Source organism: Phacochoerus africanus, chromosome 8 (assembly GCF_016906955.1).
Source record: "Phacochoerus africanus isolate WHEZ1 chromosome 8, ROS_Pafr_v1, whole genome shotgun sequence".
NCBI lineage: Eukaryota > Metazoa > Chordata > Mammalia > Artiodactyla > Suidae > Phacochoerus > Phacochoerus africanus.
The window spans coordinates 31,834,372-31,846,642 of record NC_062551.1 but is presented as its reverse complement, the minus strand read 5'-3'; the positions used below and the strand labels follow the sequence as shown (position 1 = coordinate 31,846,642).

Genomic DNA, 12,271 nt, shown 5'->3' with positions numbered 1-12,271 from the left:
GGTTTAAGAAATAAGTGAAAACCAGTCGCTGAGCAGACAAAATAGAGGTCACAAAACTCATGTGCTTAACTCACAGGAGAGCCATACAGCAAATCTTTACTCAAAACTTGAGAGTCTAAACTGGTAGAGTTTATCTGTGTCTAAGTGCACAGTAGACTAGCATCATGAAACAAAACAAAACAAAACAGGGAAGAAGATTGTTAGGTAGAAGAATGGGAAATTGTCAGCCCAGTAGTGAGAACGGAGACACACCAAACAAAAGAAAACAAAACCAAAAACAGATTTAAATTTAATCATAAAAAAGCATTTTACAGGTCACTTATTGTAGGGACAAGTAGATCTGCATAATTTTAGAATGCAGTAATGTTGGTAATGATAATGATGCTTCTTACTTTCTTTCTTTTCTTTCTTTTTTTTTTTTTTTTTGTCTTTTAGGGCCTCACCTGAGGCATATGGAGGTTCCCAGGCTAGGGGTCTAATCAGAGCTATAGCCACCAGCCTACACCACAGCCACAGCAACACGGGATCCGAGCCCTGTCTGCGACCTACACCACAGTTCATGGCAACGCCAGATCCTTAACCCACTGATCGAGGCCAGGGATCGAACTCCTCAACCTCATGGTTCCTAGTCAGATTGGTTAACCACTGAGCCATGATGGGAACTCTGATAATGATGCTCCTTAATCACCAAGTGGAAGTGTTTTTCAAAGAGCTATATTCAAGAAATCGTGAGTTTTCTTGGGAAGAAAAGTAGTATAAATAGGTAAAGTTCCCATTTCAATGGAATATTTTATTCTCCTATGATGCCAGATAAATGAGGTATTACTGGCCCTGGATTTGACTCAACAGGTTGAATTTGCAAACTAAGGTGGTATTCAAATAAGTAGTGTAAGGATCTGGGAAATGAACTGTTTCTGTGCATTTATCCTAGTATGTGGTTGTTAGTAAGTATCCTTTAGTGGAATCGAAACTGTAATTGTAACTTCTCTCTCAGGGTTTTCTCCCAGCCCCTTCAGTACCTCAGTTAAACAGAGTTGTGTTGATCTACTCAGGGGAGCTTCCTGCGGGACTTTAAAGAATGAAATTACTTGGCAACTAGCACTCTGTGTACCACAGCCAGTCCACTCTGGTCAGGCACAAACAAGCACAGTGATAGTGCTCTCGTTTCTTCATGGAGACTGAAGATTTCTGTCAACTGTAAGGTGAATGTTAAATATCACCGTTCAAGGATTTGAAACGGTAAACAGTTTCTAGCAAACATAAGGTAGGCCGACTGAAGATTTAACATTCCATTATTTTGTATTCTGTCATTGGAACGTTTTAATCAGGCATAAAGCCAGCTCAGGGCCTGAAAGAGAGAGATGGTAGAATTTTAGAGCCGGAAGGCTTTTAGAAAATGTGTCCAGCCTCTTCATTTTACAGAAGGGAAAACGGAGGCCCTGGGATATGTTATGATTTAATGTAGGTCACTCAGTTAATTAGTGACAGACCGACAGGGAACCCAGGTATGCCCACACCTTCGCAGGCCAGTGGTTTCTGGTATGCTCCCTACTCCTGGACCAGGGTCACCACCTCTCTTCCCTTCCTTTTTAATTTTTTTTTGGAGAGGAGAATGTGTTCTTTATTTCCTACCACAGCTGTACAATTTAGAACACGGCTTTGCGCATCGGAAGACTAGGTGTCAACCCCAGCCCTCCACCACTTGAGGTGCACACTCTCTCTAGATCAGGACTCAGGCTGGGTCTATCCTTAGCCTGGCCCCTTTTACCGCGGCAGGTGCTTAAGCACCTGGACTGAATCGCGGCATCATCTCTGGAGACAATCTCCTTGCTCCCGATTTTGCAGCACAGGCGTGTCCCACGAAAAGAGAACACGGGTCCAAAGCTACGGCGGTGTCAAGAGGGAGGCTCTGGAAACCCTCGCGGTTCCTCGGCTGCCCAGGCTGGCGGGGAGATGCCCAGCGTGTGAATGACCTCGGCGCCGACCCCGCCACCGGTCAGCTCGCGGCCAGGGCGTGCCTGCCGGGCCTGACGTGGCGGCGGGGCCGCGGGGAGGGGAGAGGCCGCCGCGAGGGTGCGGCCTGACGTGGCGGCCGCGGCGGGGAGGCTAGGAGAGCCCGGGCCACTGCACTGCCCCGCGCTCCGGCCAGAGGGCGCCCGGCCCCAACACTTCCCCGCCCCGAGGCCGCCCAGGGCTCCGGGAGTAACCGCACCGGCGATTGGGTCGGCGGCGCGGAGGGGCCATGTTGGAGCCAGGCGGCGACCCCGCCTCCCGCCGCCCTTCGTCCCAGGTCTGGCCGGACCGTGCGGGCAGGGGAGCAGCGAAGGGGACCCTCCCTCCTGGGTCGCCTGACGCCGCAGGAGCGGCGGCGGCAGCCGCGGCAGTGTCAGCGGCCCCTCGGAGGCCGGGCCAATCAGCGGTGCGGGCACAAATATGCAAATGGCGCACCGGTGCTGCCGGAGTGCCGCTCGCAGGGGCTGGTGGGGTCGCGCTGGGGGAGTGAACTGGGCCAATCAGGCGGGTGCGTGGCGGCGCGGGGGAGGCGGTGCCCCTTCACTCCTCCCTCGTCTCCCTCCCGGCCCCGCGCTGACAGGGGGGCCTGGCCGCGCCGCCGGTAAGTGTCGCCGCCGCCCGTTGCTGCCACCCGCCGCCCCAGGCGTCGGGAGGAAGCCCGAGGGCGCCGCGGGGCAGTGGCCGCTGCTCAACTGGTGGGGAGAGGCGGGGGCGGGTTCTGTCAGCCGGGTGGTCGCTTGAGGCCGTCCCCGCCCGGCCAGCCGCGCGTGTCAGTCTCGGTCGAAGCGGGGGGCGGCGGGGGCGCCTCAGTCATGGCGAAGCCCGAGAGCCCGCGAGCGGCGGTGAGTACGTGCCGCCGCCACCGCCGCCGCCGCTCGGCCGGGGTAGGGGGGTCGGGGCAGGCCCGGTCGCGCCGCCGCCGCCGAGGAGGTGAGGGGCCGGCCCCCGGGGGCTGGCGTGCGTGCGCGCGCGGGGAGCCCGGGGAGGGGGCGCTGCCCGCACGTGCGGCCCTGCCTGCTCGCGGCCCGCCCCGCGCCTGTCATGGCTGCGGGCAGCTGCCCCCGCCCCTCCAACCCGCAGACCCCGGGGTCGGGACCCGGCTGCCGCGCCTGTTGCGTCGCTTGGAGGTGAGGGCAGGGCGTGGGTGGTTAGGCCCCCCCCCCCCTTTCAGCCCCGCGTGAGGTCAGGGCCTCCTGGTCTGTTCGCTTCCCTCCGGAGGGTCGGGCTTCCCTCCATCCTGCAGCCTCTTCCCCCGCCCGCCAGCTTTCTCGCCTCCGTGACTCATGACAAGGCGTCCCGCGCGAGCGCTAGGTGTCCTCGAGCCCGGGACGCCCCCGGCGCTTTCCCAGGCCTGGCCGCCGGGATCACGACCGCACTACCTCTGCGTGAACCTCCGCCCCGAGGGGCAGCCCCGAGGGTCCCTCCACGTCTGAAGCGGCCTGGACCCTCCCAGCCCCTGTGCGTATCTGGCCTCTGCCGAGACTGCTGCTTTCTTGGGATCTGGGTGTGGGACGTAATGGGTGGTTCCAGGACTCTCTTTGCCGACATCCATCCCAAAGCCAGGCATGACCCTGAAAGCCTGGGTGTTTGATTGGCTTGTCGCAGTCGCCAGCTCTGAGTGGTTTCTGTTTGTTCCTTTTTTTTGTTTTTTTTTCTTTTTTTTGCCCCCCCCCCTTTAAAAAGAAAATAAAACTTCAGAACAAAGTAGACAAGAATTTTTAAAATTGTGATATTAACAGTGTTACACGGTTACTTTCTTGCAAGACTGATATTTGACACTTGTGAATTGTATCCATTTATATGAAATACTCATAACTACCTCACAGTCCCCCCCCAATGAATAAAGTTTGTCTTCATTAATACAGTCACCATCACAATTTACTTTCTCAGTTTTGCATTCTACTTTTTCACCCTTTCCTTTTCTCTGATTTCAGACTCTCCATTTCTACTTTAAGTAGCAACAGGATCGTGAACAGAATAGAGGGCTTGTCTTTGTAATGTTACTCTACCTAAACTCTGCATAATTGTTAAAGTACTTAAAACCTTTGGGTCTACAAACACTTTGAATGTACAGAAGGTGAACTCAAGGGAGGAGTCCACATTGCAAAGGGAGTGTTGTGTGTGTTTTTGTTGGGTTTTGTTTTTGCAGTGCAAAAGGATGAACGTTTTTCTGTTGGATTTATAGAACTTGAATGTGACTTTTTGCTAATAGCAAGTTGCACAGCCTTCCACATGATTGGTATTTGATAAATATTTGCTAAATGGAAAATGTCTGTTGCCCCAAGCAAGTAAAACCATGTATCTTCCAAGATTTTTCTTGTTATGCTTCTGTTGCCTTAACACTTCATGTTAAATATTTACAGTCTGAGTTCCCATTGTGGCTCAGTGGGTTACAACCTGTCTGGTATCCGTGAGGATATGAGTTCAATCCCTGGCCTTGCTCAGGGGATTAAGGATCTGGCGATTCCATAAGCTGCTGTGGTAGGTCGCAGATGTAGCTCAGATCTGGCGTCACTCTGGCTGTGGAGTAGGCCAGCAGCTGCAGCTCTGATTCAACCCCTAGCTCAGGAACTTCCATATGCTGCAGGTGCAGCCCTAAAACGAAAAAATAAATAAATTGTTACAGTATGCAACAAAGTATTGGCAGGTCTCAGTCCTTGGGGAGTTTCCTGTAGAGGGTAGATCATATAATACAAACATAAAATGATCTGGGAAAAAACAAAAAGTAGTTGCCTCCCAGGTTTGCTTCTGGTTTCTTAAATAGTGTGAACCTTAGTTTTCTCTAGTTTTGCAATTCTGTGATTCTAAGTATCCCATGAGAGCTTCCTCTGAAATGCAAAAATTATACTTGGATTTAAGTGTAACAAAAGGCAGGGATTTTGAAAAAAATAATGGTATATTGGTATTTCAGGTAAGTTGGCCTTAACCTGAAAACTTTTAGAATAAACTCAAGTGGGCATGAATAAAGATAAGAAAGCAGTGTGATCAGTGGGAAAAGCCCATGACAATATAAGATTATTGAAGTCATAGCACTTTCAACTTGGAAGTACTTTTAGACAGTTTTAACTCCAAGTCCCTTATCTGATATCACTGAATGCCTTCCATAAGGCATTAAACTAGACCTTGGCAATTTACCTATGTAGACAAGGTAGAATTGAAGGAGTGGCTTCTTGTATAAATTTAAGAGGCAGAAACTGAAATGGCACTACAGATTTAGAAGTAAAACTATTGACATTTTACCAATAGTAAAAAAAAAAAAAATCTTGGTACATGTGAACATTTTGGATTTTCTGAAGAGTTTAAATCATTGATATAAATATAGTGGAAGAAAAGAAGTCAATACTTTGACAGAAGAAAAAAAATGAAGTCCTAGAGAAGTCCAAGTTTATAAAGGAAAATAATTATAATTGAAATAACAGATCTACTGGGGAAATTTCATTGGGTATCTGTATAATGAATAAAGAATGTAGGTAAGAATATGGAAAATTGGAGTCCCCGTCGTGGCTCAGTGGTTAACGAATCCGACTAGGAACCATGAGGTTGTGGGTTCAATCCCTGGCCTTACTCAGTGGATTAAGGATCCATGTTGCCTGAGCTGTGGCATGGGTGTGGCTCTGGTGTAGACTGTCGGCTACAATTCTGATTAGACCCCTAGCCTGGGAACCTCCATATGCTGTGGGAGCGGCCTTAGCAAAGGCAAAAAGACAAAAAAAAAAAAAAAGAAAAAAGAATATGGAAAATTGAGGTAGTTGATCTGAGTGAAAATGATTTGTGAAAACTATGGGAGCATGTTGTCATAAATATTTGCAAAACTTTAAGACAATTATTGGAATTGGAAGCAATTATGGACACTGAGGAGACTTTATTGTAAACTTTCAAATGTTTTGTAGTTGTGGTCTTACCATGATTAACATGTTTTAACAGGATACAAATGGGAGACAGCCTTTTTTACACTTAGCTACTTTGTAAATATAAGTTGCCACATTCCAGTTTTATAGCTATCTTCTAACACTTTGTATCTCTACTTCTTATTTGGGCTTCACTCCCATACAATCCACTTCTAAATTTTATTGGTTTGTGAATACTCAGGTCAAGTTCTACCTTGTGAATAAAATCATCTCTTGTCATTAAAACCTTTGAGGATTTTTCCTTCCCGTGAAATCATAGCATTATTATTTGAAATCCTATACAATTTCCTGACATTCCTTCTGTTGTATTGTGGGAACACTTTTTGCTCCTCTCTTTTGGAAACAATTGGAAAGCTGAAGTGACAATGGGAAACCTAGAGAAGGGGAAGCCACTTTGAGCTATAATTTGTTTTCTGGACTCTAGGTCATGCATATCCATGAATTCATTCATTGGAGTGATTTATTAAGTGACCCCTTAATCTGTTTATTAATGTATTATATGTAATATAATGTTCCTGCCTTTGTAGAATCTACAGTTTAATAGTGGAAACAGTGAACAAGCAAATAATCAAATGTAAAATTACAACTTGGGATGAATTCAGTAAGGGACAAGATCAGTACTGTGAGAGAAAAAAGGGGAAGGATTTTAGTTTGGTCACTGGTCTTTCAGGTGATGATATTTAAGTCAGGACATAAAGAATAAGAAACCACATAGGAAAAGCATTTCTTAGAATGGAGAAAAATACTTCTGAAGGCAAGAAAGAAGTTAATGTGTTGGAAGAAATAAATTTAGGATGGCAGGAGCATTATAGAGGGAAACCATGCAAGCTGAAATGAGAGGCAGAGAGCAGATCATACAGAGCATATTAAAGGCTTTTGGATTTTATTAAGGACATTGCAGTTACTGAAGATTATGAGGCAGAGGAGTAATATACTTTAAAATTTAAAAATATCTCTTTGCTTGAGAATGGATTGGAGAAAGGAGGTTTGAAAGCAAAGGCATCCTATTACAGTTGACTTAAGACATGGTGGTAAAAAAAAAAAAAAGACATGGTGGTAACTGGAACTAGGATAGCTGGTGAGTTGAGGGAATAGAAAAGGAGATATATGGGTATATGTAAATTTCTTGTTTCTTTTTTTTCTTTTTTGCTTTTAGGGCCACATCTGTGGCATGTGGAAGTTCCCAGGCTAGGGGTCAAATCGGAGCTACAGCCGCTGGTCTCTGCCGCAGCCATAGCAACACAGGATTGGAGCCGTATCTGTGACCTATACCACAGCTCATGGCAACAATGGATCCTTAACCCCCTGAGCAAGGCCAGGGGGATCAAACCTGCATCCTCATGGATAGTAGTTGGATTTGTTTCTGTTGTGCCACAACAGGAACTCCTGTACAGATAAAATTTGATCTGATAGAGGCAAAAGATGGGAATGGTGGGGAAACAACTTCATGATGAACTGGATGTAAATGGAAGGTGTCAAAAATGACATCCTGGGTTGAGGAACCAGGTAGGTGGTGGTGACATGTACTGAGATGAAGAAGATGGGGTTGGGGGGGAGTTTGGGTGAGAAGTCAAATTTTGAATACCATCCATAGACAAGTGCTTCAGAAGGTGGGGACTCCTTTTATCTGAGTGATAGGTGCCTCCATCAGGATAGGTTTATCTATGTGTGTGACACCACACTATGACATGTTCACTGCATGTGTTTTGAGAGGAATAGTTTTCATATTTATGTTAGAAAGATTGGTAACTGAAATGATCTTTTTAACAGTGTACTTCAGTTTTCGAAAGTCTATTTGTGAGTAGTGTCTTAATATACATTATATTAGATATAGAGGTTTGAGAAAAAATTAACTTGAATGTAATATTAGATAGGTTTATGTATTACTTGGATGATGGTACAGAATATAAAAGTTTTGTAGTCTAGGAGTTCCGTTTGTGCCTCAGTGGAAACGAATCTGACTAGCATCCATGAGGACACAGGTTCCATCCCTGGCCTCACTCATTGGGTTAAGGATCTGGCATTGCTGTGAGCTGTGGTGTAGGTCACAGATGCGGCTCAGATCTGGTATTGCTGTGGCTGTGGTGTAGGCCAGCAGCTGTAGCTCTGATTTGACCCCTAGCCTGGGAACCTCCATATGCTAGGAGTGAGTCCCTAAAAAAAAAAAGTCGTAGTCTTGATATTCTTAGGAAATTAGCAATGTTTAAAATTGTTAGTTTGTAGGCAGCCTGATATTAAATTTATTTTTAATAAAACCTCTGGTGCTTATGGGTAAAAATTATAGCTTAGATCATTAGTAGCAATTATTTATCAAATAGCTGTAGTTTTTGGTTTTTTTTGTATTTTGGTTTTTGTTTTTGTCTTTTTAGGGCCACATCCTCTGAATATGGAGGTTCCCAGACTAGGGGTGTAATTGGAGCTGTTGCTGCCGGCTTACACCACAGCCACAGCAAGGCCAGATCCGACCTGTGTCTGCAACCTACACCATAACTCAGCAATGCCAGATCCTTAACCCACTGAGTGAGGCCAGGGATCGAACCCACAGTCTCAAGGTTCCAAGTCGTATTCGTTTCCGCTGCGCCAACGGGAACTCTAAATAGCTATAATTTAGGATAATTAAGTCAAATTAAGTGAATATTTAAAGGTTTTGTTGTTGTTGTTATATTTTAAAACGTTTTTAACCAGTAATTTTAAACTTTGTTATTGCTATGAAGGGACATGGTTTGAATTGCGGGGTTTTTTTTTTTTCTTGTCCAGTGGTTATTTCAATTTATGGCAGCAACCATGTAAAGTGTACTAAATTTTATTCTATTGGAAATCAATGGCTATTCTTCTGAAAAATAACTGCAATATATCTTGTTAATTCTATTTATTTATTTATTTATTTAGCCACACCTGCATAGAGAAGTTCCCAGGCTAGGAATCAGATTCAAGCTAGAGCTGCAGTTGTGCTGTATTCTTAACCCACTGTGCCAGAGGAGGAACTCCCTTGTTGCTTCTTTTATAAGAAGAAGGAAAAATGGTTAGGATAATAGTTAGGTTTCATATATATTGCATAAAATTTGTTTCATCTTAAAATTTTGTTCTTTATTACAGTTTTAAGAAGTTAATTTTTTTTCATGAAATTAGCCAATTCAGGAGATCCCATCATGGCACAGTGGAAATGAATCTGACTAGGAACCACGAGGTTGGGTTCGATCCCTGGACTTGCTCAGTGGGTTAAGGATCTGGCATTGCCATGAGCTGTGGTGTAGGTTGCAGATGCGGCTCGGGTCTGGCATTGCTATGGCTGTGTCATAGGCCAGTGGCTACAGCTCTGATTAGACCCCTAGCCTGGGAACCTTCATATGCTGTGGTTGCGGCCCTCAAAAAACAAAAGACAAAAGACAAAAAAAAAAAAGAAAAAGAAAAGAAATTAGCCAACTCAAATTCGGTATATTTCTCAGTATATTTTCTCAGTTGTGTTATCTTTGCCATGTTTATCTTTAAAAGGCAACTAAATATCTGTTTATTGAATTTTTTTCTTCTATCCCAGGATCAGCAGCTTTACATAAAACAAATCTAAGAATTTAAGGTCATAGATCTGGTGCCCTTATTTAGTCTCTTTTATAGCTGAAGAAGGTTGCCTAACTTAGTGAGTTCACTGCATATCCAAATGTAAGAATATATTTACTCTACTTTGGTGAATGTATGTTGAAATCAGTAGTTTACTTAAGTCCTTTCAGAGACCATCCTATATCTACCAGCATTTTTTTGTATGGCATTTTCTCTAAATGGTGATTTATAAGTATTTATTTACTTATGCTTATCTTGCTCCAGTTAGGTTTTTTAAAAAATTAGATTATGATGGCCATTCAGGAAAGTATAAATCGTATATATATAGCCACTCCCATGGCATATGGAAGTTCCCTGCCAGGAATTGAATTCTAGCTGCAGTAACACCAGATCCTTTAACCCATTGTGGCAGGGATCTAACCCCCACCTCCACTGTGACCCAAGCTGCTGCAGTCGGATTCTTAACCCACTGTGCCAACGCAGGAGCTCCCTCAGAAAACTTTTAAACAGTTTTAATTATGGGTCAGGCAGAATGGCTTCTGGCATCTGAGGTGAATAACTCATAGGCATTGCTCTTTAAACATGGAAAGCCTAAATAGTTTATTATAGATGGGGATGTGTTGATGATTGGAGGCTTCACATGGAAGATTTCATTTGAGTTTTGCTTTTGCTGTCATTCTGTTTAGTAATGGCCCTTGTTTTCTTTCTTTTCTTTTCTTTTTTTTTTTTTTTTTTTTGTCTTTTTAGGGCCACACTCGTGGCTCCTGGAGATTCCCAGGCTAGGGGTTTAATCGGAGCTCTAGCCGTCAGCCTACACCACAGCCACAGAAATGCCAGATCCGAGCTGCGTCTGCGACCTACACCACAGCTCATGGCAACGCTGGATCCTTAACCCACTGAGTGAGGCCATGAGTGGAACCCGCAACCTCATGGTTCCTAGTCGGATTCGTTAACCACTGAGCCACGACAGGAACTCCTGGCCCTTGTTTTCCTAATGGTCAGGGACAGGGAATGAGAACACTTGGATTTGTTTAGGAGGTTAGACATTTTTGAAAGTATAGTCGCAGTAATTTTATGGGAGTAGAAACTAAAGTATAAGAAGTTACAAGCAAGTTGGGTATTTGAAAAATGGAGGTAATAGTTTATTTTTGGAATATGTCTGAATGGAAGAATAGAAAGAAGGTGATTTTATTTGTGCATTTTTGTTAAAGTAGGAGAGATCTGCTGATGCCTAAAGTTAGAAAGGAAACAGGCAGTTGCAGGGGGTGATGAAAGGTCCTCCAGGAGGTGGAATGTGTGTGGGTATAAGCCCCTTTGAATGGCTGGATGGAATGGTAGGTAGTAAGATGTGAAAGATTTATCTTTGGAGAAGAGTCATACTTCCTCTTCTGAAAATAGTAATAAAAGAAAGGGATAGAAGCAAAGGAAAAAAAAAAGGGGGATAGAAGCAAAGACAGATACATGCTTCTGAAAAGATGATTGGTGAATGTAACTGGAAAACTTCAGAAAACTAAGAGGCAGAATGGTTCTTGGGTGAGAGTGGGCAAGTTAGGATTGAAGGTTTGAGGAGAGAAAACACAAAATAACTGCAAAGAGATAGCCTGGAAGTGTAAGAAAATTATTTTAAACATTAAACAAAAGCAGAGACTGCACTGAAGGTAATGGTTAGGTGCTAGGCATATAATAAATATTATAAATATTACAAATATTTAAAATGTTAATCGAATTGGACTGAGGCAAGAAGATAAAAATTACAGTGGTGATGTTAATACAGTATTATGGGTTGAGTGAGTGAAAAAGGACACAAGGGTATTGAATGTGATGAGAGAACAGCATTGGAGATGATTAGTGAAAGAAGCTGAGGAAATCTAGAGAAGCATAACAGCCATGGGAAGGTTTGAGTGACTGTAGGTTCTTGGAAACTCAGAAAAGAGATGACAGGTATGAGAGGAAAAGCTACATTTATTAGGCACTTACTATATTTTAGGAACTTTGAATGTATTTCTAAACCCTGCAACAAACCTGCAGAATAGACAGTGGTAGTTGATCTGGGTCTCAGATTTTTGTATATTTCAAACTTTGGAAAATTCTACATTTAAATCAATTTTGTGTTTTTAACATTAATAGAATATATGTATGTATACATACTTAATTTGGTTATGAGTATGATTGATATTCAGGACAATTTCAATTAAGCAACTTGACCTGACTTCAGTAGCAAATAGGAAACTTGCAATCTATTTTCAGTATCAGCCCCAAATTAGTTATTCCCAGTCAGCTTTTGCCAAGAGTGGAGGTGAGATTATAAAGATTTCCCTTTCTGTGAGATGCAGAGCAGCACTAAATTATGTATGAATGCCAACAAAATAAGTAGTAGTAAATGATGATCTGCAGACTGAGTGAGATGTTAATATAAGCCTTAGTTGAGTGCTAGTTATATTATTGGTTTTAGTTCTTTTAAACCAGGAAATCCTTTGTTTTTAAAAAATCCATCTTGAAAGCTCAATCTGTAAAATAAAGAAAAGAATATTCAGAGTAAAATCTTTTGTAGAGGAGGAAATGTGGGAGAGGGAAGTCTAAAGCCCTTTTTTCCTTTCACTGGCTAAGGATTACCCAGTAATCTAGGGGGCACAGTTTACACAGTGGTTTATTTGGATAATTTTACTACAGTTCTGTAAGATCAGTACTATTACTATCCCTACTTTACGGAGGAAGAAACTGAGCCTCAAAATGATTAAATGACTTGCCCTTACTTTTTTTTTTTTTTCCACACGCATGGCATGTGGAAGTTTCTG

At 43.6% G+C, this 12,271-nt stretch overlaps 1 protein-coding gene across 6 annotated transcripts in view; it reads left to right on the top strand.

Moving 5' to 3' along the window:
- CHD9 (chromodomain helicase DNA binding protein 9) overlaps positions 1-12,271 on the top strand; it is a 244,279-nt gene that overhangs the window by 55,490 nt on the left and 176,518 nt on the right. For 2 of the 6 annotated variants that reach the window (XM_047793119.1, XM_047793116.1), the window contains exon 1: positions 2,488-2,614. The exons of 3 other annotated variants lie outside the window; for them this stretch is intronic. The gene's annotated coding sequence lies outside the window, so the exon portion shown is untranslated. Of the gene's footprint in view, positions 1-2,476; positions 2,615-12,271 lie in introns of those variants that run through there. One more of the 6 variants, XM_047793121.1, reaches the window with a different exon arrangement.